The 11385-nt window shown below is 50.5% G+C and overlaps 1 long non-coding RNA gene across 1 annotated transcript; it reads left to right on the top strand.

The window, feature by feature from the left end:
- The first annotated feature begins 2326 nt into the window (after nt 1-2326).
- Nucleotides 2327-8542, top strand: LOC143684491 (uncharacterized). The gene is made up of 5 exons (XR_013176048.1): nt 2327-3466; nt 3608-3708; nt 3825-3928; nt 6771-6927; nt 7661-8542. It is a non-coding gene; the product is annotated as an uncharacterized LOC143684491 (long non-coding RNA).
- The last annotated feature ends 2843 nt before the right edge of the window (nt 8543-11385 follow it).

Raw genomic sequence — 11385 nt, 5'->3', positions numbered from 1 at the left:
CAATCATGCCCACCTGGTGGGATGGGAGGGCTCCAGGAGGCCCCAAAGGTCAATGACTTTCCAAGAGAACCATCAGAACTTCAAGGACAAGCCTGCCTGCTCCCTCTCTGAACTTCTCAGCCTTTTCAATGCTCCCTTCATGCTTGTCAGGCAAGACGCAGGGGTTCCCTCCTTGCTATTTCCAGGACCCACTGCAACAGAGGGTGGTAAACTTCTGTCAGCATCGGCATTCCCTGCTAAAGATGCTGAACTCAGGCTCTTTGGGGGGGAGGGGCTGCTGGGGGCCCAACAATGTGCATTTCTAACAATTGCCAGGGCTGTTGCCACCACCACTGCTTACCTTCCTAGAAGGAGTTACCTGAGCCTCTCGTGGCTCTGCAATTCCTACTTTGCATCATACCCACTGGTATGATCATTCCCACTGCATCATACCCACCTACAAACTGAGTTTAATATACTGAGCAGCTACCATGCTACCAGGCACAAGGCACTGTCCTGGGCTTTCCTTCAAATCTTCACAAGCCAGGAGGGAATGGATTATCCCTATCGCCATTTCACAGCTGGGAAAACCAAGGTTTGGAGACATTAAATGACTTGCCCAGATTCAGGGACAGCAAGCCTAATTCCAGTGCCTACTCCTGTATCCACTACTCCAGGTCACTCTCGGTCAGGCACACAGGGCTCCTGGGGCCCACAGACCCCCTGCAGCTCTGTGCAGAGAGCAGGTGCACAGCAAGCTTATGGAAGAAGAGAATGAATTCTGCACGATGTTTCTGTAGAGTCTCCATACTGTTTCAAGTGAGTATTCCTAGAAGACAGGATGGAGTTACATCCGAGGGTAACCAGGGAAACACAGTCCAAGTAGAAATAATTTGGGGGAGTAACCTGAAACGGAGTCTTTGTCCTCTATCTTCTGCTTACCCAACACGTGAGTGTTTGACTGCCTGTCCTTGCTCCAGGGCCCAGAAAACTCGATCACACAAACCGAGAGAAATGTGTAAGGTTATGGAACCTACTCCACGACCTGTCTTTGCTAAAACCATGTGGGACCAGCCACCTCTTCTCTCCTTGTCCTTCCTTCCTCCCAAGGACACAAAGGACAACAGTGTTCAGAAACCAGGCTCCTGTGGGAGTGCCTGGCAGAGAGGGCTCTTTTCCTGGCCAGTCTAATTCCTACAGCAAGCTGCTTGGGGCCGTGCTGGGTCTCTCATCCTTTGCTCCAAAGTCTCCCCGCCTCCAGGAACTAAATCTTCCAGAACTAACCTGCCTGTGATTTTCACACTGAAGGGAGGTCTCTTCAGGTACACTGTGAAAGTCATTTTGTTCTTCATCTAACTGACTGTAATTAATTGGGGGTGGGTGGGTGGGGGACTGGCCCAGAAGAAGAAATATAAGGGAAAGGAAGATAGATTGTTAAATCGAGTGCTGCAAGGAGGCAGTGGAAGTATCATATTTTCCTTTTCTAATAACCTTAGTTAATATGCAGTGATCAATCATCTCATCACTGGCATTTTTAGCTTACCAACTTATCAATATTAGGTAGTTTAACGTCGATGGTTCTGACATGTTTCCGATACAGAACAGAAAGGCAATGGGTGAATATTCATCTCTAAATGACTGGGACCCTGATGGCTGATCAATGTGAGTCAAAATATCCTTATCCTCTTGGAAACCACACTCTGATGACAGTAATTAAGCTGTGAGAGTTGGGCTGGCTGAAGCCAGAACTATTCTGCTGTGAACAATTGCTTCATTGATCAAACATTTTATTTTTAATATTCATGGATTACCTACATTCCAAAAACACTCCATTACTATATGCATTGAAATGAGCTCTTCACCAACATGCAAAGAATTCGCTTCCTGGGTCAACCACTAGGAGCAAAAAAGAGTGTTCTGGGGCTGCTAGAAAAGCCAGGAGAGAAGCCCACGCGGCCCGTGTCCTACCCAGGCCAGAGATCAGGAGGGGCTCTCCTTCCCTCCTGCGGAGGCGGAAGCCTGGCTGTGGCTCCCACGCTGCCCGCTTCCATGAGACCGTCACTCTGCCCGAAAGGCGGCCACCCTGCCCTCCCGAACCCTGCCCTATGCAGTCAGGCTGCACCCTGTGGGCGCTTACGGAGACTCACCGCTGCCTCTCCCCCGCGGAGCTCCAAGTCTGGGTGTCCTCCCGGGTTCTCACGCACGCGCATCTCTGGGAGCCCGTGGTCATGTGACACAGGCCCTGCCTGCAGCCTCCCACCCTCTGACCGCTGATTGGTCAGGGCTGACCATGTGATCTTGTCAGAGCCAATGAGGCACAACTGGAGTTTTGCGTGGGCTGGCCGATGGGATCCACCTGCTGGGGATGTCTAGGGCCTTCTCAGTGGGACTTTTCCTGGGCCGTTGGGGCACTGTGCTGCCCGGCCAAGCAGGGAGCCAGGAAAGAAGCCATGGCCAAAAGGGAGAGACCACCATATCTGTGACATTGTTTGAGACCAGAGAACCCCTTGATGACTTGAACCTACAGTCCCCGCCTCCCCTAACTTAAGCAGCTGGTGCCCCCTTTTCTTTTCATTGGCAGCCAAGTGAGCCCACAGTCAGATCCATGCTGTGCTGAGCAGGAGGGTCCTGAAGGTCGGGAGTTTCATTGGGTGAACAAGCAGGGACCCCACCTTCCAGGAGTCCCCAGCACATGTTGGTGCTCAGGGGACACTGGGATGGGCCAGGGGCACCCATGGGGTCGTCTCCTGCAGCCTTAAGGCCGTGGCCATCCCTGGAGGGCCCAGCCAGGCTGCCTCCTAATGGGCTCCCAGTCTCAAGGCCTGGCTGGATCCTGGGACACCTTTCAGTTCTTCATGAGCTGTGGGAGGAACTTGTGACAAGGTATCACTTCCTTCCCAGGAGCACTGCTGTCCTTTGTGTTCAGGATGTTTCTGCATTGTCTGGGATGTTTGGATGGGCAGGCTTTAGCTGGTGCTGTGGGATCTGAGGGCAGAGAGATGTGGCTTCTGCTCCTGGTCCTGCTGAGTGACTCTGGTCAAGCTTCTTAACCTTTCTGATTCCCATCTCCTGTCTGTAGATCTGAAAGCATCACAGCCCCATCTCAGAGCATTTTAGGGAGTCTTCATCTGGGCTGTGAGCACAGTCTAACTGTCCAGTGGGCTGCACTTGCCCCCATCATCACCCATTGTCCCCACTGGCTTCCCTCACCCTCCATCTTTAGGAGCAGTTTGCCAAGGCTGAGAAGTACTTCTGAGCCCAGTTGTATGGATTCTCCAATCAGTAAGCTTCTGGGGGTGGGTAGGTGGCTACCTGGGGAATGGTGACCAGAATTCCCTCCGTCAGTACTTCAAGGGCCAGGGAGAGGGGAGAGAGAAGGGCTTTGGGGCAGATGGAGGGAACTGGCCCCTGGGCAGCAGGGCTCCCAGCCCCAGCAGATTTCCGTGCCTCCGAGGGCCTGTGCCAGGCAGCAAGGAGCAGTGCAGAGGTGAGTAAAAGAGGTGGGATGACTGCCCTACATGGGTGAGGTGGTGGGATTCAGAGGGCCCTACCCTACAGAGACATGGGAAGTGGGAAGCTTGGGGGTGATATGAAGCCCCCCCATCAGCAATCATTTGACTTTGTGAAGATCTCTGGGACCTCTGCGTGGCTCTGGCTAAGGGTGCAGGGAGCCGACCTTCCTGATTCTATTCCTGCTGCTTCCAGGTGGAAAGAGCCACTTGCACCAAGGTACCTCTCTTAAGGAAAAGCCCCCAGCTTGCACCTTTTCCTCGTGGCAGATGACCTTGGCTACTCCAATCAAGTCACCTTATTCCAACTTAATACAGAGTATTTGTCTTCTGTAGATGCCCACCCTGGACTTAGGAGAGAGCCCAGTCCTTGTAGCCCAGCCTCATCAACATGAAACAGGGGAACCGTGAGCCTGAGGCTGCCACTGATTTGGGTGCAGGTATAGAGATGTGCTGTCCTGGTTTTTGAGTGCCTACCTGCCAGGCTGTCTCTGTCACATGCCCCAGCCCGCCTCCTCTCCAAGCCCCCAGCACCTTCATCTCGCCAAGGAGTGTGACTGAGGCCCTTCCAAATACATCCATTTTCCAAAACCTGGAATGCACAGACACCTAGGGCCTGCCCTCTTGGGAAATTTTAAATTGCATTCTTGTATTCAGATATTAGAAATGAGTAGTCTTTCTACATCTTATTTGTTAAGAACTGCCTGGTCACCTGAGATTTATTACCAAAATCTCAGTTGGAAAAATTAGGGAGATTATTTCTGGGGGAAATATTACACATTACAACATGAGAGCATTTTATTTCAAAGCAATGCTTCTCTCTCTCTTGATCTGACTTTAAAGTACACCCCATGACACACCCGGAATCATTTTTGACAATTCTCTCATCTATTAGGTTTCCTCCAGTGATGCACAGAGATATTGTGCTAGCACACACCATAAATCACGCTGCAGGTCGGAGAGATGGTGGGTGGCTGCAGAGAAAGATGGTTTCCTTCTTATTCAAATGGAAGTGTAGAATTCGGGCATGGCCTTGTAAGCTTATGTGTGTGTGTGTGTGTGTGTGTGTGTGTGTGTGTGTAGGGACATGGGAAGTGTGGGTCAGTGCATACAAAAGATGGTGCAAAATGAGTTTGGGGGTACAGGAGAATTTCCTGAGCTCTCTATCTGGTTCCTTCCTGTGATCCCCGAATCCTTCCTGCCTCCAGCAGCCAAAAGCAGCCATCAGCAGCCTGGCGTCATGTAAAGAGCTGGGGTTTGGAGCCAGACTGTCTGTGTCCTGGCACTGCCCCTTCCGGGGTCTGTGGGGTGGGACCAGGGGTTCGACCCCCCTGCTCCTTAGTGCTCCCGAATAGTAAGGAGCTCAGCATCCTACCCAGCGTTCTGCAAGGATTTCAGGAAAGGCTACATGTGAGATTTTAAGTTATTGGTACTGCTGACGAGGAGGTTCTACCTGGAGTTGCCCTGGTTTGTGCATAGTTATTAGCAGTGCTGACTTTCCTGGAGAGAGTCCTGGTCCAGGCAGTAACTTGGATCATCACACTGCTCAGAAGCTACTGTCTGGTAGAGGGACCTGCGAGGCGGAGGAGAAAACAGAGACCAGCCTGGTTCCGGAATCTTGGGAGATGCCGAGATTGGATGGTGGCCCATTGCCCTCATGCAACGCCCCAAGCCACCTGCTTTCTGCAGCACCAGTTCCTTTTTTCCTGGATGCCTGCATCTCCAGCCACCGAGCCCAACGCTGAAGTTCAGCATGTCTCAGCCTTCGGGAACAAGGCTGGCCTGTTGTCATAGCTTTTCTCCATCTCCACTTAGTTCCTGGTTCCCTCTCACCTTAGCTCCTGCACCTGCTGCTCCGTGGCCACCCTTCTTTCCCTTTCTCATTCATTCTTGAAACCCTAACTATGTCAGGAGGGTCTGGGACGGGTGAGGGTAGAGTTGGGAGAGTGCAGTCCCAGCCTGGTCCACGCCACCAGTGCCGTTCTCAGGTCGTCTTCCCCACCCCAAGCACTTCCCACCCTCCTCTCCCTTAAGGCTCTTCCTGCCGCTGTGGGGTGGGACTGACCTTCACCTTCTCTCTCAAGTTTTTCCAGCATCTTCTCCTTTTCTTAGTTCTGGAACGCCCTACTCATTTCTTCTAGGCTGCCTTTGGTATCTGAAAATGTGCATTACTTTTAAACAGAGCAATTAACTTTTGTCTCGACCTCTCCCATTGAGACATCCCTGGGCCCTTTCCTTTCATAGTCCAAAGGTCCAGTTACAATTTTTCCTAAATTAAAAAAAAAAAATCTGCAGCTGAAATGAATTTGACCACTTTCCTAAAATGAATAAGCAGATGTAATCACTTTTATTTACTTTTAAATAACAATTTTTTCTTCTCATCAGGCAGGCAGGCAGCTCTCTTAAGGTCAACTCAATCTGGCAAAAGCTTATGCAGGTTAGAACAAAACAGAAAAAGAATTTTCCCCACTGCAACCTTTTCAGAATGGTCTCCCAGAGCCGGGCTTCTCATTGCCATGACAACTCCAGTTCCAGGCTCTGGGCAGGTGCTGGCTGCATCATCAGAGGGTGCACCGCCCTGGAACGTTCTCTCCCAATTTGGAGTGTGTCTGGTAGTCTCATCCATGCTTTTGTCCTCTTCTTGTGGCCTCTCAATGTCTTCTGACTTAGCACCTGCTTTGACACTGTAGAAGTTTCCAGATGCATTCAAGTGGTTCTTTTCACTGAAACAGATTTTATGGGGATCTACAGGTGTCATCTCCAGAGTGTAAGCACAGACCAGATGAGTAATTTCAGAAAGCCACCAAATGAGTTTGGTAAAGGGTGAAGGCTAAGCTCTGAGTTAGAAGAGAATTGAGGTCATCATCAGGATTTTATTTCTGGATGATAGAAGGTGATGAGAAGGTCAGAGCTGGAGGACATTTGAACGGACACTTCACATAACACAGAAGGTATATAGATGGCAAAAAAGCACATGGCAAGATGCCCATAGGGAAATGCAAGTGAAAACCATGATGAGGTGCCATTTACACCTTTAGAATGGAAACACTGAAAAATCCTGATCATGTCAAGCACTGGCGAGGATGGGGGGCTGGCTGCAGGGATCCTCAGTTATTGTAGGTGGGAATGCGCGATGATACAACCACTCTGGAAAGTGGTTGACAGTTTCTTAAAAACCTTAAACATATGATTTACCCTATAACCCAGGTACCAACTGCTAGGTATTTCCCTAGAGAGATGAAGATTTAAGTTACCGTGAAATCTGTGCATTAATGTTTCTAGCAGTATTATCCATTCTCACCCAAACTGGAAATCACCCAAATTCCTCCAAGAAGTAACTGGATCACCATGGTACATCCAGAGTGGACCCTGCTCAGCAATTAAAAGGACGACTGTTGATACACGCTCAACTGCACGGAGGCATTTCAAGTGCAGCCCAGTAAGTGGAAAGAAGCAGCGGCAAAAGGCTGCATATTGGAAATCCCGCAGAGATGACAGTCTTGAAAGAGCAAAGAAATAGGGATAGAACCTGAGAATGCCATAGATAACTGGGTGCAAATGGGAGCACTCGGGAGTTAGAATTGTTTTGCATCTTGGATGTGAGGGTGGCAGTTAGAATCTGTGCCTGTTTATAAACCCACAGAAATGTACACCCACAAGAGTGAACTTTACTGTGTGTAATTTTTTTTTTTTAATTTGAAACTGGAGGGCAAAGGGGAAAGAAATATTATTTATGGCTGGTTGGATTTCCCCAGAGTTACCAAGACAGGCCACCTATCTTTGGTAAGAGGGACCTGGCACATATGGCCAGCTGCAACCGTACTGCCGTGTGTATGCAGAGTTTCCAGAACTTTCCAGTCCAAGGTAGTTCCCACCTTTTGATGATGCGTAGGTCTGGGCACTTGGAAGTGTGCACACAAGATCCAGGTATGACACTTAATAGGAGCCTCCAGGAATAGGAAAAAGAGATTAAGACAGATGTGGGCTAAGACAGGGTGGGAGAGCACCTGCAGGTTACAGGTCATGGCTGCCAAATTCTCCCAGAAATAAAAAGAACAAAACACACTGAAATGTAAATTAAAGTTATGACTAGACAGTGCCAGACCCCTTAGATTATTCCATTCACCAGATTGTTTTTTCTCTTTTTTTATGTACTGCCCTCTACTTGGAAGCTACACAGCAGTGGGAGTTCTGCATATCAGTTAAGATTTCCATTTTAAGTCACAGAAAGACTAACCTCACAACTTCAACCAAGATGGAAAATGCTGGAGATACCGGGATTTCTCACCTAGGGATCAATGCTATATGGGGGACAAAGCAGTTCCATTTCTCTGTTCTGCCTGCCCCTGGCGTCATGTCCCAGACCTGCCCCTCATAGTCACAGGTGGCCGCCACAGCTCACAGCATGGCATCTTTAGGCGTGGTGCCCCATGGCAGGGAGAAAGAGGCAAAGCCTTTCCAGGAGCCACTCAGCCACTTCTCCTTACACCTCAACCCCACCTATGTGGCAGCATGCCATTTGTCTTAGGAACTCCTAGATGGATAAATACTACAGGGCTCAGTTTAATCAGGTTGCATTACCCCCTCGGAGGGGCCATTTTCCAGCCCCTCTAAGTCATCTGATGAACAGGCAGTATCGGTGCTGGTTCTCCAAGGAGGAGGAAGGAGGAGGGGACAGGTTGGGATAGGCAATATCTGCCATTACTTTTGTGGTTTTTTAAAAGTTAATTTTATAGAATGTCCTGGCCTTTGATTTGGCACGTGCTCCCCCACATTCTAAAAGCTTTAGATGAAAGTGGAAGAGTGAGCTGTTGACCTAAACTTGCAGGGGAGGTGTAAGTGACTGCGCATTGAGCCCTTTAAGAGAAGACGTTTAGAGGTGGGCACAGAAGTGCCCGAGGGGGTGGGGACAGCTGGAAGTCGCCTGTGAAATGGAAATCCTATGATAGTTCCCAGCCATCAAGGACAAGTTAAATGTGCTCGTTATACTACTCTTCCTAAGACAGACGGGCACTTCTATATTTAGAAATTCATCCAACAATGAAGGTTTTCATAGCAACCAGAAAAAGTGTTTACTGATTACTGCTCCAGTAACTTCACTCGTTCGTTCATTCAGCTAGCTGGAACATCTTCCCCAAACTTGACAGTTAATTGAGACTTCCTTTGTGGTTTCTTGCAAAGCAAAGGAAGAAAGAGAGGAAAGGAGAGAGGCGGAAGGAAGGCCACGCAGTCGGAAAAGAAATGAGGCTGCCAAGAACTAGGGGTAGGCAGCAACTCCAGGGGCTAATGGAAGTCAGATTCAGTCTCCCAGCAAATGCTTTTGAGTTGCTTCCTCGCTAAGGCCTCTGTGCTGGGTGTTTCTGGGAGCTGGAGGGGTGAGGAGCCAGCCCTGTGTTTAAAAATCTTCGAATCCAGCAGGGGAGATGATGCAAGTTCATGTGAAACTATAATGCACAGTTCTGGGGACAGGCGTGTAAAGGAGAGTAGGAAGAGATGGTCCCGACCCTGGGAACTGGGCGGCGTCCCTGACCAGGGGCCTACGAAGGTTTGGGGTGTGGGGAGTGCCTTTGGTCAGCGCTGCTGTCCTGCCAGGGCCATGCGGAGGAATATGTGGGGCTGAGGATGCGTGCGGAGCTGGCTGAGCCAGATTCCCCCAAGGCCTGGGCGTGGCTGGCCATCTTTATAGCTCAGGGTGGGCTCTGGAATTAAATAAGCCATTTGCAAAGTCTGTTGAGAGCTGACCACCAGCCAGTCCTCACAAGCACCCACTCCCAAGCCCCTGCACGTGCACACACACGTGCACACAAGCACATGCACACACACACACACACTTCGAGTTCACCTGAGCTCATGTCTTACAGGTGATTCAAGAGACTATTCTAATGCTGTCTTTGGACTCTGAGGTCACAGGGAAGGCAAGACTTGTAAAGGGAGCTGTGATGATGGAGCGAGTTTCCCAGGCAGGCACTTGTTATCCTCTTGCAACATTCTTTGGCCACTGCCTGGGGTACTTGCTCGAGCCCCCACGAAAGAAGGAGCTGGTCCCAGGCAACCCAGGAATCCGCGGGGCAGCAGGAGCGTCCGTTCACTGGCTGATCCCACCCAGCATGCCCCTGACCCCTCCCAGTGGCCGGCCACATAAAGTGCCCACATTCTGGAATGTTCACTCTGTATTTAATTAAAAGCACCAAGGTCATTCACTGACTGTTTCAGCTAGTTCCAAGGCCTGTTTGGTTTTTATGGGATCCCATTAAAGTTCACTGCAGATATGTTAAAAACTTTAAATGCTTTACAGAAAGAATTAAACTACTTTATGTGACTTTTGCCCAGATCAAGGGCATCCATGCAAGATCCCCTGCACACCCGCGGGTGAGAGCCAAGGTAAGAGCAGAGCTGACTCGGGCCTTCCCACTGCGCAGCCCTGTCCTGGGCCCTTTGTGCGGTGCCTCGCAGGCAGGGCCAGCCCCTCTCCTGGCTGGCCCCACCCAGCATACGGCCTTGGGCCCCTGAGACGCAGCTGGTCTGAATTAAGATATGCTGTAAGTGTGACGTGCACCCGGACGTTAAAGACTAAGTCCAAAAAAATGAATATGTATCCAGTGTTTTTTATATTGATGACATGCTGAAGTGATAGTATTTTGGGTATACTGGGTTGATAAAATGTCATGAAAATGAATTTCACCTCTTTCTTTTTATCTATTTTACTGTGGCTATCAGGAAATTTAAGGTACACATGCGGCTGGCATTTCAGTTGTTCTAGAGACTGCTGGTCTAGACTTTCAGCCCTTCCCCACCTGCAGCCACAGAGACATTTGTCCTGGACTTCCCTGTCCCCTTACGCGTAGACTTTTGGGGTAAAAAAACAAAACCAAACAGAAAACACCCCCAGCCCCACCTGTTTTCTGCCTCTTCCCAGGCCACGTTCAGCAAAGCCCTTCAGCTGCTCAAGCAGTGGACATGGCAGAGCCTCCATGAAGGAAAAACTCGGTCAGCATCCTGCCCCTGTCTTGCAGCAGCACCCACCACTGCAGAAGTAACCACCCTTGCAGCAGCACCCACCACTGCAGCAGCACCCACCACTGCAGCAGCGCCCACCCTTGCAGCAGTGCCTACCCTTGCAGCAGCGCCCGCCACTGCAGCAGCACACACCGTTGCAGCAGTGCCCACCATTGCAGTAGCACGCACCATTGCACCTATTTCACTGATGAAAACATGGAGGCTCCAAAATTGAAGTAGCTCACATATAGTTCTCAGAGCCAATAGGAGGTTGAGCTTAGAGGCCTGCCTGACCCCAAAGCCTGGTCTTTCTTGGTTTTTAAAAAAGTGATATTATTTGCCTCATTGACCAACCCACTTCATTTGTATTTCTGTTGCGTTCTCAAAAATTCTAAGCTACCTGGGGTCAGGACCAAGCCACTGGCAGATGAAAGAAGCTTGTGCTGTTCCTGCTTGCACTCTTCCTCTGTCCCTCTCTTCCTTTTTCTTCTGTCTGTCTGTCTTTTGAAGAGGCAAGTGACGCAGCACCCTCAGTGTCCCAGATCTCTTCTGTCCAGTGACCGCGGGGCAGCCAAATCCCCACCCGGTGCAATGCTAACTCCCGACTCCTGGGTGGCTGTGCCTGGGCGCGGGCTGAACTCCAGGTCACGTTGGGCTGCTCCTGGCCTGAGTTTCTCTCTGTCCTCTGCAACCATCCGGGCAGCCTTCCAGGTCCTCCTGCGCCAAGGGGGACAGCTGTGCTGCCCACGCTCCGTGCCCACGGCACACAGAGCCCCTCCCTTTCCAGTGAGGTGGCTGTCAGGGACCCCCCCATCCTCCCATGACCTGCCCGGGTGGCTCCGGGGGTTTCTGCAGGCGGCTGTGCCCTGCCCCGTGCGTGCGTTGGGGAGGGGGCCCAGCT

The sequence above is a fragment of the Tamandua tetradactyla genome, chromosome 1 (genome assembly GCF_023851605.1).
Source record: "Tamandua tetradactyla isolate mTamTet1 chromosome 1, mTamTet1.pri, whole genome shotgun sequence".
Taxonomy (NCBI): domain Eukaryota; kingdom Metazoa; phylum Chordata; class Mammalia; order Pilosa; family Myrmecophagidae; genus Tamandua; species Tamandua tetradactyla.
The sequence above is the reverse complement of the archived record's forward strand: the minus strand, read 5'-3'. Positions and strand labels throughout refer to the sequence as shown.